General features: G+C 38.0%; 2 pseudogenes; one reads left to right on the forward strand and one right to left on the reverse strand.

Annotated features, from left to right (window-relative positions):
• LOC119511184 overlaps window positions 1–13,401 on the forward strand; it is a 35,552-nt pseudogene extending 22,151 nt beyond the window's left edge.
• A 1,431-nt stretch (window positions 13,402–14,832) lies between these two features.
• LOC119511190 lies at window positions 14,833–19,432 on the reverse strand (annotated as a pseudogene).
• Between the last annotated feature and the right edge of the window lie 1,250 nt (window positions 19,433–20,682).

Below are 20,682 nucleotides of genomic sequence, written 5' to 3' on the forward strand. Positions count from 1 at the left end.
ATTATTGATCCTATAGAGTAAATAAGACAGAGTAAGAAGGAAAAGTCATGCAAGGGATGGGGGACTGGAGCTGGCTACAGAGTGGTCAAAGAAGACCTTACAGTAAGTGGGGAACAGTTGTGGGAGCTGAGATCGGAGAGGACAGAACCAAATCAGGTAGGGAATCTTGGGTGATGGGATTCCCAACAGGGGAAATTTGGCATAATCTGACCTACATTTTAAAAGGAATATCCTGCATGCTGGGTAGACTAAAGGGGGAAAAGGAATAAGTAGGGAGACCACGTAGGAGGTTGATGCAATAATCATGGTGACAGGAGCTGAGGACTTGCCCAGGGGTGGTTGTATTGAAGATGGAGAGAAATGATCAGATTCTGGTCATATTTTGCAGTTGAATCAATAGGATTTAGGACATTTTGGAGACTGTAAGAGTAAGAGAGGAACCAAATATGCATCTAAACTTTTGGGCTTGGGAAACTCGAATGCTGGTGTGGCAATTTACTGAGATGGAACAGACTGGAGAAGAAGCAGGCTGAGGGTGGAGTGGGATGGTGACTGTCAAACTCAAGCTCATGGATGCAAGACAATACAAGGCAAGGCCAAGGCCTGATGGAGTCAACTGGTAGAGATGCAGGGAGCCGCTTTGACACGCAGGCACTTTATTAGTTACATAGACAGGGAAAAGAAGAATAAGTCCCAAGGTGCCATCTCCCCAAAAACTTTGTCCCACACACCAAAAAAGGATGACACCCAAACAAAAGGGGCTGGATGACTGCAATGTGAGTTGTGGGGCACCTTGTTGCCGAGGAGCCAATTCTAGATTGCAGCAAAGTGGTTTTATGGTGCACAGCTCTTTTCTGAGGGGGTGGGACGCAGAAAGCTTCATACCTTATCAGAACCCACAAAGAGATGACAGCCTACCAGGGGAGATTCACAGGTGATCTAAGAAGACTCAGATTAGCTGTGGTTCAAGTCTTTGCCTATGTGGCCTATTTGAGCATGTCCAAGGTCACTGGTGCACCATGATGGAGCCATTCCCCCACAGGAATTAACAGTTTGGACTCTGGACATATCCATGTGATTGTTGAGACGGGGGTGTGGAAGGGAGTTTAGGCCAGGAGATATAAATTTGAGTCCTGTTGGCCTATACATTTTAAATTAAAACCTGGAAAGCTAATGAGAGCCCTAGGAATGAAGAGTAAATGATAGGCTAAGCTAGGCTAGGCTAGGCTAGGATAGGGTTGCAAAGAAGAGAAGAAGTGAACTCTAAGCAAAGTATAAGCTTACTCACTGATATGCATGTGTTCAATCATATATTCATTTTCCTTACCAAAACATATAAAACACTTAGAAATAAGACTCAAAACGCCTTTAATCTGCACATTTTATACATAAGACAGAAAAAATAGGAAAATAAAAAGAACTTAGAATTTGCTCTATAAAAGGAAAAATGAAGAAAGAAACATGAGTGGACAGACAAGTGGTAAGCTACTTTGAAGAAAAGAGGGAAAAGCTAGGGAAGGGTCGGAGGAATAGCAAAAAAAAAAAAAAAAATGTCTGCAAAGAGCCAATCAATATCATTCATACTTGAAAGAGAAACTATTGATTACACCACAGAGGAATTTTTTACTTTATCTTACTGTCTTTAGAGTATCTTTTTCAATATTTAAGCAAGGCACAGGCCAAGAGCAGAGGTTCAAATTAAAAGAATAAAGGCATAACCCTAGTACTTTGATAAAATGAAAACTATTTTTTTTTTTCCGAGGAAGACAAATACATCTGAATAAATGTATTCTATGTTTCTACAACTCCCCCAATTAGAAAAGTATGTCATTAGAGTGAAAACCACCCACAGTCCCTGGAGTATTAATCCTTTTTGCCTCCTGATAATTGGAAGCGAAATGGTAATTTGAATTGAAAGCACCCCTTCTCAGTCATAGCTCTTTTGAATAAGTACATGGGCACAGAAATAATGCTCAGGGAGATGGTACAAGAAAATAGTTTATGAGCTTTATGGACACCTTTTGGCGTTCTAACTCTAAGCCTGCTTCACATACTTGGGGCATAAAATGAAAGTACATCAGTTTAGATATTCAAATTAAATGCCTCTTAACTGCTACCCTATTGTCACGAGGAAGCCTTTCTTCCTCTTAGGGGTTCTCGCCCTGTCATGCTCAGAACAAGGATCTCGTCGGTACTTCTCAGTCCAAAGGGTCAGTCCTAGATTCTACCCATTTCATCAGAGCATTATTGATGTCTTTTAGTGCTCTGGTTGTTGCTGCCCCATGGTTTTGCCATCGGAAACATCTCAGGCAGCCTGGTGGAGTCCTGGTCCCCTGGCTTAGCCCACAGGTCACCTAACTACATTCCAGTTACCTGAAGTGTGGCTACTGCTGGAGGCAACGGGCAAGGATGGCCATTGCTGGTTTAGCAATCGTTTCTCATGTGTAGCAGGATTTAGAAAGCTCTCCTTATTAGTACTAAACTTAGCCAGTGTGGCTTGCTGACCACAGGCCTAGGCTTCCAAACTTAGAACTTCTACTTACACAGCTCTTGGAGCACACAGGCCACACAGTTGTTCTTCACAAGGCATCACTCCACAAGCCAGGGTGGCTTGCTTGTTCCCAGTCAGCATCTTCCATGAATCAACATCCTGGACTTTGAGAAGCAGGGGAGTTTCTTCTGCTTTGATCCTCAGGGCTGACCCTTTTCCTGCTGTGGCATGTCTGTCAAGGGCAAACAACCCATCTTTAAACCACCAGGGACTGCTGTTAGCACTGATGGTTCCACACACCACAACCTGCCTCTCTTTTGTTCTCACAGGTATGAGCATTTTCTAGGTTTCTTGCTTGGTGTCTTTTTGGATCATGTTGCCCCTAGAAAATTTACTCTAGTTCATTTATGGTAGGAATTTCTCACTAAGGCAAGAGATCTAGAAGGATCTGCTGGGAAGGTTCCTAGATGTCTTTGGGATTTAGAGGAGTTCTTCAAGAAACTCTGTGAGCTTCAAACTGAATAACATCATAGGTCTTGTAGAATGACATAAAAAGCCTACAAGGCAACTTTAGGCCTAGTAGTAGTTATTGCTCTGGCCCTATAATCTCTAAATTTAAAATCTTAGGGTAGATCACTGAACTTCCAAGGGACCAGGTTTAGGTTAGAATACTTGGAGCACTGTCTTTCCTGGGCAACCACAGAGCATTGCAAAGAGCCACCCAAAGGCTGCTACATGAGCAAAGGGTCAGTGACACTTCGAATGAAGAGTGAGCCATGTCTTGTCAGAATATGTTCTCTGGCCAGAAAAATGGGGTTGCAGAGGGAGCAAAGATTTCTTTGATTGTTTTTTTCCTCTTCCAATATAGTATCCAACTGGAAATAATGATGTTACAAAGAAAAAGAAAAATCAAAGAGATGGTTTAACATGATTCACATGCATGCCAACTGAACAGCACAAACAATCAAGAACTCTGTATTAAAACAGACTTTTTTCCCCTTTCCTTCTTTTAGGACTCTTCAACCTATGGATCAATGATCTCATAATAATTAGGCTGAATAATTAATTCAATGAGGAAAATTATTTTTATTCTCCCCTCTCTCCCTTCTCAATAATAGAAGAAATACAGTGTGGCAGGATTATTACAGCCTAGTTGGAAAGTAAAGGGTTTTGGATAATGTTTTGGCTATACCGAACTCTGTTTTTAAGAATTTGGGCAACTTAGCCACTTGGTTTCATTATCTATGAAATGAATATTATAATCTTTATTTTTCAGTGTTGCTGGGAGGACAGTGATATTTGAAGTACTTAGTATAATACCTGTCACATAGTACTACCTAGAATAGTTATTATTGCCATTTTTATTAAGAAAATGTATCTTACTCCATGTAAATTCTCCGTTCTCTGTTCTCTTTTCTTCTTGAAGTGATTGCCTGAAACTTAAGTATTTGGACCCACTGTTACACAAGTTATCTGATTGCAGATAGGTACAACAAAATATCTGAGTAATTTTCATAATTTTGCATTTTTCACCTTTTAACTAGTCCCACTGACACCCCCCCGACACACCTCTGTCAGAGCTATACTGATAATATCTACACAAACCCTTCCATCACAGTAAACTCCAACAGTAGATCTCTCTCCTTTTAGCTACCTAAAAAATAAGACAACAACAAAAGACATTAATTTACCACTAGATGGCAGGGTTGTTAAATAATTAAGAAGGTACCACATTTCATTCCTAGGACTCTGTAGCCACATTTATTTTTCCTCCTTTTTAAGAAGAGTCTCACAGTCTCGTTGGCAATTGTTTCATGAGAGTCACATGTTGCAACTGGCTTAGAATGTGCCAATACATAGATCAATTTTATCAGAGTTTTCAAGCCTATGATTCACTCTGGTATAAGTTCTTTTGCTCAAAGACACCATTTTTATGACAAATTCAGCTGTCTTCGCACCCATGTGACGACCTGGGCTATTAGGTGGAACTGTGCATCCACACTTCTCCGTGGACCCCAGGTGTATCGAGGCATGAATGCAACTGCGAAGCCCCAAGGAAATCAAATGGTGACAAGAGAGACCAGGCTAGAGAGTGGTATGAGAGTGGCAATCAGAGGCTGCAAAAAACAAACAAACAAACAAACAAAAAACCCCACCAAACATTACTTCATAGGTATTGAGCTCTTAGAATAAAAGTTTCCTTCTCGTTTAATTGTACTGAGATTGAGGCTGAGCAGTGAGCATGTGAGTTTGGAATGATTAAGGGGCTGGTTAAAGAACTGACACACAGACGATTGCCTATGTAATTCTCAACGGTGAGCGAGTTTAGTGTTTAGTACAAAAGTCATTTAAATACTGTCTGAACATGATGGAAATAAGCCACAACAGGATCAAGGACAGATTAAAGAAGGGGAATGAGCAACAGAAGGTCTTCTGGGGCAAGAATAAACTTGCCAAGGCATGCAAAAGGAAGAAAATTAGGCTCTATAAATTGTTTATATAAATTTCTAAGGTATAAAAGTGTGCACACAAAGAAAAAAATACATTTGATGACAAAATTATTCATGTTAGTCCATTTTACCTCTCTACATATATGTGTTAGCTGTTTATGTTTGGCAGTTATACCCAAACATATTTAAATGCTGCTACAATGTTGAAAGGCAGTATTATTATGATAGTTCTGTCGTAGTATGTCATGCTAGTTCTCAAAAAATTGAGAGAACTCTAGAGACTGTCTATTTCAATCACCTACATTTTACAGAGGAGGAAATGGATGACTGGAATTAATAAGTGACCTGCTCGATAGATCCTACATCTAGTCAGCCCAAGACGATTTTGGGTATTCCTTTGTTAGATTTGTCTTATAAACAATTTAATTAGCCCTACAAGACAAGCTCCTCCTCCAGGTTTTGCAAAGAAAACCAGGAGAGGCAGGCTTCCCTGGTATGATATAATGTATCTTGATGACAGAGGCTAAAGAATTACCACATGACCCAGCAATCCTACTTCTGACTATATACCCAGAAGAACTGAAAGCAGGACTCAAACAGATATTTGCACAGTGATGTTCACGGTGGCATTATGCACAATCACCAAAAGATGGAAACAACCCAAGTGTCCATCAGCAGATAAATGGATAAACAGTGTGGTATTTACAGTCATAAAGTGGAATGGTTCTGATACATATGACAACATAGATGAAACTTCAAGATATCATGCTGAGTGAGATAGGCCAGGCACAAAAGGACAAATATTGTATGATCTCACCGATGTGAAATCATTGAAATACAGAAATTCATAGAGTCAGAAATTAGAATACAGATTGGGGGTAGAGAATGAAGAGTTACTGCTTAATTGGTACAGGATTTCTGTTTGGAGTTATGGAAAGGTTTTGGTGGTGGAGGTTAATGATGGAGCACAATATTGTGAATATAAGTAATACAATCGAATTGTATATTTGAATATAGTTAAGAGGGGAAGTTTTAGGTTGCATATATGGTACTGGAATTAAAATTTTTAAAATCCATAGATCTGTACAACACAGGCAGTGAACTCTCATGTAAACTGTGAGCTATCTTTAACAGCATAATTTTAAAATACTGTGTCATCAATTGTATCAAAGTTTCCACAGCAGAGTTTTAGTAATAGGGAGAACCGTCTGTGTGAGGTGGTGTGTATATATGGGAGCTCTGTATTTTCTGCTCGATTTTTCTTTAAACTTCCAGATTGCTAATAAAAAAATTAATCAATTAAAAAAAAGAAGAACCTATCCATAATCCCATTAAGGCTGGTATTTTTAATTCCCCCTTTTTGCTGAAACAATGTCCATGTGCTGCCTAGGAATTTGAGCTTTTTAAATAATTTGTCCTATTTTGTCAAAGTAATCAAATTACTGCCTATGGAGCATTGTTGCTATTATTGATTTATTTGCCACCCAGCATTTATTTTTCCTTCCTAACAGCAAGGACGTCTCTTTTTGGGAATTTCCTTATCCACAATGCATGCAGTCTTTCACAGTGGGCCTTCAGGTGCCTGCACTGCTATTACTGAAACTCAGTTGGATACTTTTTCATTAGACAATTATAATGATAAAAACACCGATATGATTAGTAATCATACCTCCAAAGCCCTTAGTCTGTGTCAGACACTGTTTCAACTGCATTACATGTATTAACTCTTTTGATCACATAGCAACTATTAACCCATTTTATAGACAACAAAAATAATTGGTGAAGCTAGGATTTGAGCATAAATACTCAAGAGACTAGGAAGGGCCAGATAATGAACTTGGATTTTACCTAAAGGCAACTGGAAATCATTAAAAGTTCCTCTCAGGGTCAGATTAGGTGTTTACTGGAGCCTCTCACCCACACCTACCTGGCTATGCCTATTGGAGGAGGGGACCCAGGAGCAGTGTGGGTGGCCCAGGTGGGGAGGAGCTTGGGGGGCCTGGAGTAATTGGGACCAGGGCTGCACCTGGGCCACCACAGGTAGATTTAGCTCTTTATTTCCACAAAGACTAATCTAAGCCTATAGCCCCAAAGAAGTACCTTCTCTCACTTACCCTAAAATAGCTGTGCATCGATCTCACATCTGCCTTTCCAGCCATTGGAAACTTCCCACCAGGAGCATGGAGCAGAGGGATGGAGGATGGTAAAAAGTGTTTGGAGTTCCCCCACTGTCCTGTGGCCTCAGGTGGCATGGCTATATTTCTGCCACCGAAGCTGTCTGGTCTCTTTTCACTTCCAAGCCTGATTCTCCAGCCTCCAGTCAGCTTACCTGGGACCCAACAAGCTTCCGAAAATTCTTTTCTGCTGGGTTGGTCAACTAAAATGAGTTTCTGATGTTTGCCACTGAAGAATCCAAATTGATGTTCTAAGTTATTTGTTTAGATTTTAGGACATTGTTTAAATAAAGTTCATATTCTTTTTATATAGCTGACTAAGAGATTCATCTATATTTCTATGTTCTTTCTGCTTTAGACAGAAAATTATTCTTAAAAACAACCCTAGCTTTCACCTGGCATAACAGGAGACAGTCTCCCTCCCAATGTGACCTAATGTTGCAAAGTACCTGCCTAATTGATATGAACAGAAATAAGACTTAATAGTCAAAGTATATTTAAATTGCATTTACTATACTAGGATAGAAAATAAAATTTTTTAAAGTCTATATCATCTGGTGAAGTGATATGTGATATGTGTCTGTCATTAACATGGACAAGTAATTATACTAATATAATTACGCACTCCCTACAACACGTTGATCCTTGTATCCTGATATTCTGACACTAGTATGATATAAAAAGCAATAAAGCGTTCTCATATTCTAAATTTTCGATATTCTGTAATGGACCATATTCCAACTTTCAAGTATATGAGATTAGAATTTACTTTTAAAGATAAAATACTTTGTTCTAGTAAACGGAAAAGGTTCTGCTAAGATACTTTTGTGTATTTACCCCTTTTTGATTGGGAGAGTGACAAGATGGTTTCATTTTGTGTAAGGAAGTTCATCCCTTTCTGATTTTCGCCTGTGAATCACACATGCAATATTTGTAATGACAGATAAAGCAACGGACAAAGGACTGCATAGTCTTAATAATTCATTGAAATATTATATATTTGCCTGTTGTTTTCCAAAGTAATCTCACAAATTTTGGTTTACCTGATAGTTGTTCAATAGCTCTGTGGGTAGACTAAGATAAATGTTATAATTATTCTCCCTGTCACACAAAGGAAGGAGCTCAAATTCAAAATTATTGACTAATCATCATCATCATCATATTTGCTGAACTGTCACTAGTGGCTAGAATTAATTTCTCACAGCAGTATCTTCAGTAGCTTTATATTTCCATTATCCTCATTTAACAGATGGGGAAACTGAATACTTATTTGATTGAATAACTTACCCAAGGTCCCATAGCTGATAATCCACAGGGGCATTAGAATGCAGGTTTCTCACTCCAAAGCCCAGGCTCTAAACTTTTGACTTTATTGCTCCAGATGACACAAATAGCTAGAGGACAGCCACAAGTTGCTACAATATACATTTTTTCCCCATATTTTACCCTCTGAAATAAGGGTACATCTTGAAATCCACAGCATCTTGCAATCACTGTCAGTGTGCTGTCTCTGCTCGTGCATGCAACACATGGTTGCTATTCCTGGTGCAAGACTGGGCAACTGGAAACTTCAATGCTTTACCCCACAGGTCATTTAAGGACCAGTTGAGTAAGAGCAAGGAAAGGCCAACATCAAAACTTACAGCATGAGTGTCAGCATCCAGTGACAATAATGCAGCCCCCTCCTCATACACAACCATGAACTTGATGACATAGACGACAATGTTTTGTGGGAAAACAAGGACTTCCATGACTCTGGGTTGCAGTGACACTGAAGAATCAGGTTTTGCATGTGAAGATTTTGGATTCCTTTAATCAATTTTTTTCTCTCAGATTTTCCTTTTTTATGTATATACAAGAGCGAAACATGACAAAATCTTTTCTAAATAAATTCTAAAAATGCTCTGTCAATAAGTGTAAAATAAAAATTCCTTGTAATACAAAAGCATTCCGTTGGGTTAATTGGTGGCAGCTTGTGTTTTCTTTCCCTTCCTTTCATAGTGATATGTAATATAATTGTGTATCTCACAATTGATGACATCTTAGATGTAATGAAATAAAGTAGGGCTCCAACAAGTCAATCTTCTTTTCATCACAACAAAATGTCAGACCCTGTTTTTATAATGTATTTTCTTTGCCTTATAAGAAAGCTGGGGACCAGAATACAGGATCCGGATTAGCTTGTTAAACAAATGACTATTTAAAGTAAATATTACAAACCTATGAACAATTGATCTTGGATGTTTAAATGTAGCTCAGAATTGCTTAGCACTTTCTAACTGATTAATCAGGGCAAGATTTCAGCAGGCTGCTGAATCTGGCAGGCCTGAGCATGTAGGAATGCTTTCAAGGGCCCAAGGTAGGCTTATATAATTGAAGTTGAAGTTCACTTTAGATTTTAAGAAGCAGAGAACACTAACATATCCTCAAAACTGATTGTTTCATTTAAAGGTATATAGAACATTTGCAGTAGCTCAATAGCTTAAAAATCCTTAATTTATTATATACTGCATTCCAAGTACTCTGCTTGCTGTTGGGTAAAGAAGGGTAGGTTAAATAACAATCCAAAAAGAGAGCTAGGCACTCAAAATAAATAATGCTATTATAATTCATTTGTGGTGCTAAGATGGAGGAATGCACAGGATTCATGAAGCTAAAAATACGAGCTCTATAAGAATGTATGAGAAAAGCAAAGGGATGTTATTGTTTTGACCAAGAAGAACAACTTGCACCTTCATAAGTTTTCCTGCATTCTTTAGTCACCAAAATTGAATGTTAAGTTGTCCAAGCTAAGCTTTATGTTTTGATGAGAGTGATTTCCATAAGAAGTGTATATGGAGTTGTCTTGGTTTTCCAGGCTGCTATGACAAATACCACACAATGAATTGGCTTAAACAACCGTAACTTGAATGGCTCAAGATTTTGAGGCTAAGAGAAGTGCAAATTGAGGCATCAGCAAGGTGGTGCTTTCACCCCAAAGTCTGCAAGTTTCTGGTGCTGGCTGCTGGTGATCCTTGGGGTTCCTTGACTTTCCCATCACATTGCAATGTCCTCACCTTTCCCTTTTGGGTTCCTGCAGACTTCTGACTTTTGACTCTTCCCTGTAGGATTCTCTCTCTCTGTCTCAAATTCTCCCACTTATAAAGGATTCCACTAACTGGATTAAGGCCCGGCTTCATTCAGTTGGCCCACACCTTAACTAAAATGATGTCTCCCAGAGATCCTATTTGTTCACAGGAGTACAGATAAAGACCATCAATATGTGGTAGACGTAATTCAGTCCATTGCAATAGTAAATGACCTGGGTGCTCTGATGTGAAGTTGTATGGTCCAAAAAATTGAGTTTTAGGTGATCTACAATCTTGAACATCCATTAGATAACCAACAAGTACATTGTTTCCTTTAAATGTAAGATGAAGTCAATTTTTAAGCTAATTGTTTCCTAGGCATTAGCCCAAACTTCGACTGATGAATGTGAAACTGCTGTTGATTTCTGTGAAGTCCAAGGACTAGATAATGCTTACTTTCCTATTTGAAGCAGTTCTTGAAGTTTGGGGTCTTCTATGAAGTCTACTCAGTATTTTAAAAAAATGCAATAATTTTCTAAGCTTTATTAAGCTTTCTAGGGTTTATTGCTAGGATCATACTCCAAAAAATGCCTCTTAATTTACCGTATTTAATACTTTAACCTTTCCAGACCATGAAGTACAAAACTGTTATATGATTTTATTTTCTCTCAATATTTAATATTAATTATCCATCAGGCCTCCACTGGCACTTTTCAGATCATATGTATACAATTGAGTTATTTCCTGATTAATTTTGTAGTTATTCATTAAACAATTTTTAAGCCATGGGCGGGTTACAGTGTTAAGGGATGTATGAAAAGAACTGTGAATTTGATTAAGAACATGGGCTTTGGAGTCAGACCCACTTGAGTTTGAATCCCAGCTGCTGTGAGAATGGATTTACAAAGCAGCAAATGAAGCTAAACCTTTGCAATCCCAAAATTGGGCAGGCTGCTCCCAAGCCCCTTGCAGGGGCCCTAGCAATGTGTTCATATGGGCATAGGATTACCAAAAATGACCTATTTTCAAAACAGTTTATCATGTTAAAATTGCTATTTGATAAATTACCCACTTTGATAAATTTTGACTTATGGATTCATCTGTAAAACCATCACTGCTATTAGCATGATGAATTTTTCATCACGGGAACCAAAAAGTTCCCTCATGCCACTTTGCAGTCCCCATCTCCTGCCCCTTTATCCTCATTCTTCCTGCAATCACTCATCTGCTTTCTGTCAAATGGTACAACTACTTTGGAGAAGAGTTTGGCAGTTGACTCAGCCATTCCATTTCCAGAAAAATGAAAGCATATGCCAATACAAAGAATTGTGTGCAAATGTTCATAGCAGCGTTACAAACTGCAGGTGAATGGATAAATACAGTATGATGTGTTGATACAATGGAATAAGAAGAAGTTAAAGGAATATCCTATTGATATACACAACAATATGGACAAATCTCAACATAATTATGCTGAATGAAAGAAACCAGACCAAAAAGAGTATACATTGTATGATTTCATTTATATAAAATTATTTGTATGGACATATTCTTTCATTTCTCTTGGATTAATACCTAGGAGTTCAACGGCTGGATCACATTGCCAAATTCTTTTTTTCAAAGTGATTGCACCATTTTACATTCCCACCAGCAAAGGAGTGTATGAGAGTTTCAGTTCTTCCACTTTCTCACCAACAGTTAGTATGTGGTCTGTCTTTCTAAATCTAGCTATCCTAATAGGTGTGTAGTGATAATCTCATTGTGGTTTTTTTTCCCTCAATTTTTATCTTTTTATTTTCACTCAAAATCTTTCTTTTCTTTGGCCATTTTACATTTTCAGATGATTTATCCCAGGGAACCTTAATAGCAAAATACTTTGCAACAATACAACTTGAAAAATTCTGTTAATGTGATAACTACAAAATATAATTTTCAGTTGACTCTTTGGATATGAGTACATTACACTGCAATTTTGCAACTAAATATATGGATAGAATAGGAAATATTTAGTGCCTTGGTTAACTATATTTATCTAAAGGGTCTAGGGTGGCCATTTCTTAACAAATTTAGCAGAGTACACCAATGACTTAGTTCATTTGGACATTGTTATTGTAGGAAACTTACCACTTCTAAAAAACAATTGGGCATTTTTAAAAAATGGCTTGATTCAGAGATCCCTGCCATTACATAAAACGTGGTTCTACTTCACTTACAAAGCGTAAATATTTGAATATGTAACACATGTTCCTTTACGGGGATTCAGTACCAAAATTACTACTAGCATGGTAACAATCTCCATAAATGAACTTAATAGACATTTTTCTTTCCTCTTGTAAAATCAGCCATTTTCTTTTCTTTACTAGGCAAAGTTGGGTGATCAGGGAAATCTCTCTGAACTGGTTAATCTCATCTTGACAGGAGCTGATGGAGATAAGGATGGCGAGGTTTCCTTGGGAGAAGCAAAGTCAGCATGGGTACTCCTTCAATTAAATGAATTTCTTCTCATGGTAATACCTTCAAGACAAAGAACATAGCCCCAAATTAATGGGATTCTCTGGTGACCTATATGTGATGGAAAGTGTTGAATATACTTCTCTTTATGGAATAAGCATTCCATGCGTCATTGAACTTTTTGTTCCATCTGGATTCAGAAGAAGCATGGATCAGTTGTTCACACCATCATGGCCTAGAAAGGCTAAAATAGCCATAGGACTTCCAGAATTTGTGGAAGATGTTTTCCACAGCCCCTGTGGAAACTTCCTCAACCTAGGATATAACTAAGTATGATTTGAAAATGGCGGACATGAGAAAAATTGTGCCAGAGACAAACCTTAAAGAACTTATTAAGGATCGTCACTGTGAGTCTGATTTGGACTGTGTCTATGGCACAGATTGTAGAACTAGCTGTGATCCAAGTACAATGAAGTGTACTTCCCAAGTGATACAACCAAACTTGGCAAAAGCCTGTCAGTTACTATCTGCTGCATGGTGCTCCAAGTGAAATTTGTGAAGAATTAGAAAAGCAGCTTTATTCTTATATTGCTCTCAAAGTCCCAGCAAATCAAATGGAACATTCTTTGATACTAAATAATCTAAAGACATTACTGTGGAAGAAAATCTCCTACACCAACGACTCAGTTCATTTGGACGTTGTTACCATTGTGGAAAACTTTTTAAAACTGGTTTCTGATTCAGAGATTATGCCAATTACTTATTAAAAAAACTCCTTTCCCCTTGGGCCTAGCTGAGAAACCATCATTTAAAAACACATGTGGTTACTAAAATAATGTCAGGAAATACAGTATCAACAGGACCAAAAGATTTCAGTCCTGCCCTTTTAGAAGCTTTTGTGTTTCCCAGTACATTCACTGTGCTACTATTTTGACTAAAGCCTCAAAAAACTAAATTATGCTGTGAAAAATCTCATTCCGTAGACATCAACAGTGAGCATAATTTGTAGATTTTTGTTAGTCAAAATACCATTGCTGGAAACATTTTTTGCACTGAAGCTGCTGCTTTAAAAAGAAAATTTATAAATTTACTAATGTCTTAGCATGGCAAAGTTTGCACATTAACAGAAAGACTGCAAAGCAGGTAAACTTACTTTCATAAAACAGACATTGGGTTAATAGCATGGTTTGTTTTACTATAGACTTACACACACATTTTAAACCTCATTTAGACATCAAGTATCATGGTTTCAGAATGTTTCCTTAAGTGGCTCTTTAACTGACCCTCTTAAAATTTAAAATCCCTCAGAAGTGTTCTAGGTGACAATAAGTAATACTGACATTAGTCAAAACTGGGTGACTTTGCATGTATTCACCCTAAATTGAGTCCATTTTAGAATCAACCAGCATAGTGAACCCTACAAAACTGCCATCTTAAGACCAAATCCAGACCAATATATCCTGAACTTAAACTATGTGGGAAGGCAAGACTTTCTAGTAATAATCTTCCATTTCTAAACAGTATTTCCTGTTGGCCAAAGGGCTATTTTTTAAGATGCATGTAATTTATTCGTCTATTTTTTTTCCATGTAAACTTGGATATAGGGTTAATACTTGCCCCCTTTTATGTTATTTTCAAATATATATATATATGTATATTCTGATTCACCATGTATTTTTCAACATCTCCACAAAATTAAACACCTCTTTTTGTAGAAAAGACCCGTTATTTTCTGCTGAAAGTTTTCACTTGGCTAAAGTGAGTGTTAAACTTGTGAGTCCTTCATTGGATAGTTTTCTCATGAAAAATGAAAGTCACGGATTAACACCAGTTCTGAGACTGTGTACTTTGAAGGTAGTTTTTCTTCCCTTTAATCATCTGGAAACAATAAATGGATGGATGAATTATTTACTATTGATGGTTGACCTGTTGCTTGCCAGACTTTTTAGGAAGAGCTGCACATAACTCCTGTCAGGGAGAAGAGAGGCCCAAGAAGATATGATCTTTGTTGGAGTAACTACATAGATAAACCTTTTCTGGAAAAGTTATACTTGTTTCTTGGAGAAAATAACTGCCAAACTCTTATACTTAAAGGTATTTCCTACAGTTTCATAACAATAACATCATAACACAGAAATGGCAGGCTGGTAAATTTATTGTCTTCATCTGAAAGATCTTCAAAAAAATTGCAGTTTGGTTTAGCTGTCAGCAGTCTGCTCCTGAGCTCTGCGGAAACTAGTCTTCTTCTGAGCTACCCAATCTTTCTTTTGGGCAAAGAGACATTTTGGGACGGTTCCACCTCTTCTTTTTAACTTCCTTCTTAGGCTTTTTCTCATAGACTGATTCTCTCGTATAGCAGCATGGGCTTTCTTGTATATCTCCTCCATGTCTGGAGTTACATTGTTCCTTATATACTGAGAGAATAGTTTCTTGTAAGCATCTTCCTCTTCCTCCATTAGGTAACGCATATAATCCGTAATATTCTGACCGATGATGTGCTTCCGATGTACTTCTGCATTGAATTCCTTGCTTTCTGAATCATAACCAGGGAATCGTTTGGTACTGTGAGAAATAGACAAGCCTCCATCCACAGCTCCATTCAGAGCCCCCAAAAACTTTATTTCCAGTGGTAGTTCTACCAAGCCCTTCATCCAAATAGCAGGGGAAGGCACCAGGTCGGCCATCAATACTTTCCACATTGTATTCATCTCCTGTTACCTCTACTTGGCCTTCACAGATCTTGTCCATGCCAAATCTGTTGAGAAGCCTGTGGGCCAGCAGCAGGCCAGTACAATATGCTGCAGCATAATTTGTCAGACCAACCTTCACAACTTGGGAGTTCGTGAGCATAAGCTGCGCAGACTATCATATCCCCTTCTATACAGGCATAAGCAATCTGACAAATGATATCCCTGTAGTTACATGAATATCATACTGTATTTGGGTGTGTTGTACTTATTTTTATCCTGGATTACCAAATGTTTCCAAGCATAGTAATCAGTTTTACCTTCTCATCTTCTTCTAAATTTCACTTGGTATCTCCTGAAATAGGCCTTATTCTTGAGAACTTTAACAAATCCTATCCTGCGTAACAGAGACCAGCCCAAGGAGCACTGTGGAGGGGGGGGTGGGGAGCCTCATTGTGGTTTTAATTTGCATTTTCCTAAAGATGTTAAGCATCTTTTAATGTGTTTTTTGTTTATTCAAATCTTTTGCCCATTTTTACATTTTAAAAATATGGTTGGTTGTTTATCTATTATTGAGATTTGAGAATTCTTTACATTTTCCAAATACATTGGAAGAATTCTTTACATTTTCCAAATACAAGTCCTTTATTAGAGAAATGTTTTGCAAATATTTTCACTTACTCTTTTAGGGTCTAATGTCTTTTGAGGAGCAGACATTTGAAATTTTCTTGAAGTCCAATTTATTAATTTGCTCTTTTATGGATCAAGCTTTTGGTGTCATATCAAAAAATCTTTTTCTAATCCAAGGTCACAAAAAATATTCTGTTTTAGTTTTAGAGATTTCATAGTTTCAGTTTTATGTTTAGTTCTGTGTTTCATTTTGAGTTCATTTTTTAGTTCTTCAGTTTCCATATATGGATAATTGTTCCAGCACCATTTGTTGAGTAGGTTATCCTTTTTTCCACTGAATTGCCTTGGAACCTTAGGAAAAAAACAGTTGTCAAATATGTGAGTCTATCTCTTCCAACTCATGAACAGTGTATATCTCACCATTAAATTAGGTTTCCTTACAAATATTGTGTGATCTCATTGATAGGAAATAATTACAATAAGCAAACTTGTAGAATCAGATCCTAGAATATAGTTTATCAGGGAATGGAGTGGGGGCAGGGATTAGGGAATTGAGGCTTAAATTGTACAGAGTTTCTATTTGGGATGATGGAAAATTTTTGGTAATGGATTTTGGTGATAATACAACATTGTGAGTATAATTAACAGCACTGAATTATATATTTAAATGTGGTTAAAGAAGAAATGTTAGGTTGTATATATAGTGCTAGAATACAAATAAAAAAAAACCAATCTGTGGAATTACACAATACAAACAGTGAATCCTAAACTAAGCCATGGATTATATAATTATAAAAATGTACTTTCATCAATTGTAACAAATGTTCCATACAAATATAATGTGCTGTAATAGAGTGAAAATGTGAATCCTATGTTTTATGCATGATTGTACTATAACCCACAACTTTCCTAATATAAAACAAAAAATTTGGTGTTCCTTAATTTCCCCCAATGATGTTTGAAGTTTTCAATGTACCATTTTTTTTTATATCTTTTGTTAAATTTATCCCTAAGTATATCATATTTTTGATGTTATGGTAAATAGTGATAAAATTATTCAGAGAAAGCCCCAGGGACCTCTCAGAGACAAAACAAAACAAAACAAAACAAAACAAAACAAAAAACAGAAACAAACCAATAAAACCCAACCTGTTCCCTTCTCCATCTTTGAACTCCCTTTTGAGTTTCCTCTTGAAATCTTTTGAAATTTGAAATCCCCACCAAAGCAGCCAACCCAGGTAGTCAATTAAGCCTCTACTTTATTATGCTCAACCCAATACAAAATAAAGCCCACTTGCCCTAAAGCTGCTCTTATAAAACAGACAAACCCCAATCCAATTAATAGGACTCAAGCTAACTTCCTTTTTATGTCTATAAAAATTTCTTGCCATCCCTAGAAGCTTGAAGCTGCTTAAATGTTTGCAAGTGACCTGGCTTCCTTGCTGCAGCAAAATTTTGGTGTTCCAAATAAAATACTGTAATCTGTAAACTCGTCTCCAATTTGTCTTTCTGATGTAACTATCCATCAACGTAATTCTCTCAATCCAGCCATGCTCCTTGCTATCCTGAGGGAAGGGCAGACACACGACTGCTTGTCCCTCATTCATGAACTTCTATTCCAAGGATGGTTCTCAGAGGCAACCTGCTCCAAAATCTAGAGCTGATTCTTTTTGTGGATGGATCCTAATTTAGGACTAAAAATGGTAACTATCGGGGGACAATAACTACTTCCCAGGAACCTCTCGAATATGAACACTTGCCTGAGGTTAAGTCAGCTGAAATGGCTGAATTAACAGCTTTGGCTAGAGCTTGTGAATGTTCACTTCCAGCGGATGAATATTCATATGATAGTAGATATGCCTTTGGCGTAATCCATGACTTTGGCATGCTTTTGGTAGCAAAGGGGATTTATGATATCTGCAGGGACTCCAACAAAAAATAACATTCTAGTAAATGACCTTCATGAGGCTCTAAAATACCCAAGAGAGGAAGCAGTTATAAAAATAGAATTTATTCAAGGAGAGGCACTGAGGAACATAAAAGATATGCTTTGATGATCTCTGTGCTAAAAAGGCAGCACAAACAACAATGTTGTTTCAACATCTTATGATTTAAAAACCTGTTTACAAGATTAAGGAGGATTTTCAAGGGTCATTGAGTATAATCCAACAATTGGCTTCCAGAAGTGAAAAACAAAACTGACTCGGAGCTGATGTGCCCTCCACTCTAAAGAGCTCTAATGATCCCAGAACAGCTGCCTGAGAGCTGAGTCCCTAAAATGGCCCAAAGCCAAGACTTTACATGAATACACATCCCATGGTCCAGAATTCCTCACTTCAATTCTAAAAAAATCATTGGTGGGGGGATTTTAAATGAGAAGCAAGGCAAGTGTATGAATCATGTTCCACCTGTCAATTACAGATGTAAAGCTGGTAAAGCTATAAAGGACGGACAAGGTCAAATACCTCAACTGACAGAGCTGTTTGAATATCTTGAGATGGACTTTACACAGTCACCCCTTCTGTGGGATATGAACATGTCCTGGTTATCATATGTCGATTCTCTGAATGGATGGAGGTTTTCCTTGTCATAGTTAAAGAGCTATTAGCCTTTGTTTTCCCCACCTGGGGAAGAGGCAACTTGTGCCAGTTTGGATGTGTTGGATCCCCCCAAATGCCATTATCTTTGATGTAATCTTGTGTGGGCAGACCTATCAGTGTTAATTAGATTGTAATTCTTTGAGTGTTTCCATGGAGATGTGCCCCACCCAACTGTGGGTGATGACTCTGATTGGATAATTTCCATGGCGGTGTGGGCCCGCCCATTCAGGGTGAGTCTGAATTAAATTACTGTAGCACTATATAGGATCGGACAGAAGGAGCAAGCTGCTACAGCCAAGAGGGACATTTTGAAAAAAGCACAGGACCTGAGAAAGGAGCTGCAGATGAGAGACAGTTTGAAGATAGCCATTGAAAGCAAACTTTTGCTCCAGAGAAGCTAAGAGAGGAAAAATGTCCCAAAAGCAACTAAGAGTGACATTTTGGAGAGAAACTGAAGCCTAGAGAGGAACATCCTGGGAGAAAGCCATTTTGAAACCAGAACTCTGGAGCAGATGCCAGCCACGTGCCTTCCCAGCTAACAGAGGTCTTCCAGACACCACTGGCCATCCTCCAGTGACGGTACCAATTGTTGATGCCTTACCTTGGACACTTTACCTTAAGACTGTAACTTTGTAACCAAATAACCCCCCTTTATAGAAGCCAATCCATTTCTGGTGTTTTGCATTCCAGCAGCATTAGCAAACTAGAACACACCTATTTTACTGGAACTGTAATCAAGAAACTTTTGAAGGTCTTACCCAACAACCCAAAGCATCACTGTCCCTACTATCCTTAATTGTCAGGAAAGGTAGAAAGAACAAATCTAGTTCCTCTGTAAAACACTGGCTTCTCCCCTTTGAAATCACAATGGAAAGACCCATGGGGCTCATTATTTCTCCTACTAAACCAGACTTCAATCAATTACAATCTGAAATTACTAATTATTGTAAGGGGTAATCACATATACCCAGTTCCACTATTCACAGATGGAGGTTGTCTTTCCTGAGATTCCTCTACAGTGGACTCTACCTGACCTTCAACCTGAGACTTGGTGTACTGGAAGAGACATCTTTAAAAGGCTTCTTTAGAACTAGATGGAAAGGACACTGCCTGTGCCTTAAGTGTCCCTGAGGCTGGTTATGATAATGGCCTCTTTAACCCAAGGAACATGGTGTGTTACTATACACCAGACAGATAACAATGGCCATCCTGTAGGGCATAATAAATGTTCAATTTCTATATGGCAAGACTCCTTTTACTTTAATGGGACAGCAGCATACTTTAGAAGTCAGATCCCTTTTAGAGACAGCACTTTTCTCCAAGTACTTCGTGATTTTGAAAACTTAGGAACTTACTCTTCTCAATATACAAATTTTTGGTGGGACGAAGAGACAAGCAAAGGAAATTGTTGGTTAAATGGGACAAAGATAACAGATAATGATGAAGATCATGAAGGTTATGATCTTCCTTTTAGAAATCATACACCCTTAGTTCCACAAGCCAATATCCCACTCCTTACAAGCGATAGATAGGCTTATTATGCTGTTTGAAGACACTATTTTGTATGCGGACACAAGGCACATGAAGTACAGTCCGTAAATTGGGTTTGTTCCTGTTATATGACTTATACTGTCCCCCAAATGGCTATTTATTATAAGCTTCCAAAAGGGAAAAATAGAAACATAAGCGTTCTTCTGAACTCTCCCCATAAAAACTCATGAAGAGACTAAGGTCAGAATAAAGATAGCTCTAAATGGATCATGAAAAAAACGTTAATCCAGGCCAAATTCACTGGGTGTTCTTTCCTTCTTACCATCCTCCTTATCACTGGGGCATCTATCTACTGTGTTGGAAGATATACTGTAAGATTATGGATGGTATTGGGAAAAGGCAACTTTAGAGTTAAGAAAATCTGTCTTCCACTTAGGGAAGCCTATCAGTTCACTAGCTGATGAAGTATCAGAGCATCACAAAATGATTCTGCAAAATCGGTTGGTATTAGACTACATTCTGGCTTCCCGTGCAGGTATGTGTATATTAGTGGGTATCCAGGGCAGTGTATTTGTAACGGACAGAGAAAGTTTACCAAGAGGTAGTGGCAGCAGAAACACATGCTAGACAGCAGCCAAAT

This window comes from Choloepus didactylus, chromosome 2, assembly GCF_015220235.1.
Source record: "Choloepus didactylus isolate mChoDid1 chromosome 2, mChoDid1.pri, whole genome shotgun sequence".
NCBI classification, from domain to species: Eukaryota; Metazoa; Chordata; class Mammalia; order Pilosa; family Megalonychidae; genus Choloepus; species Choloepus didactylus.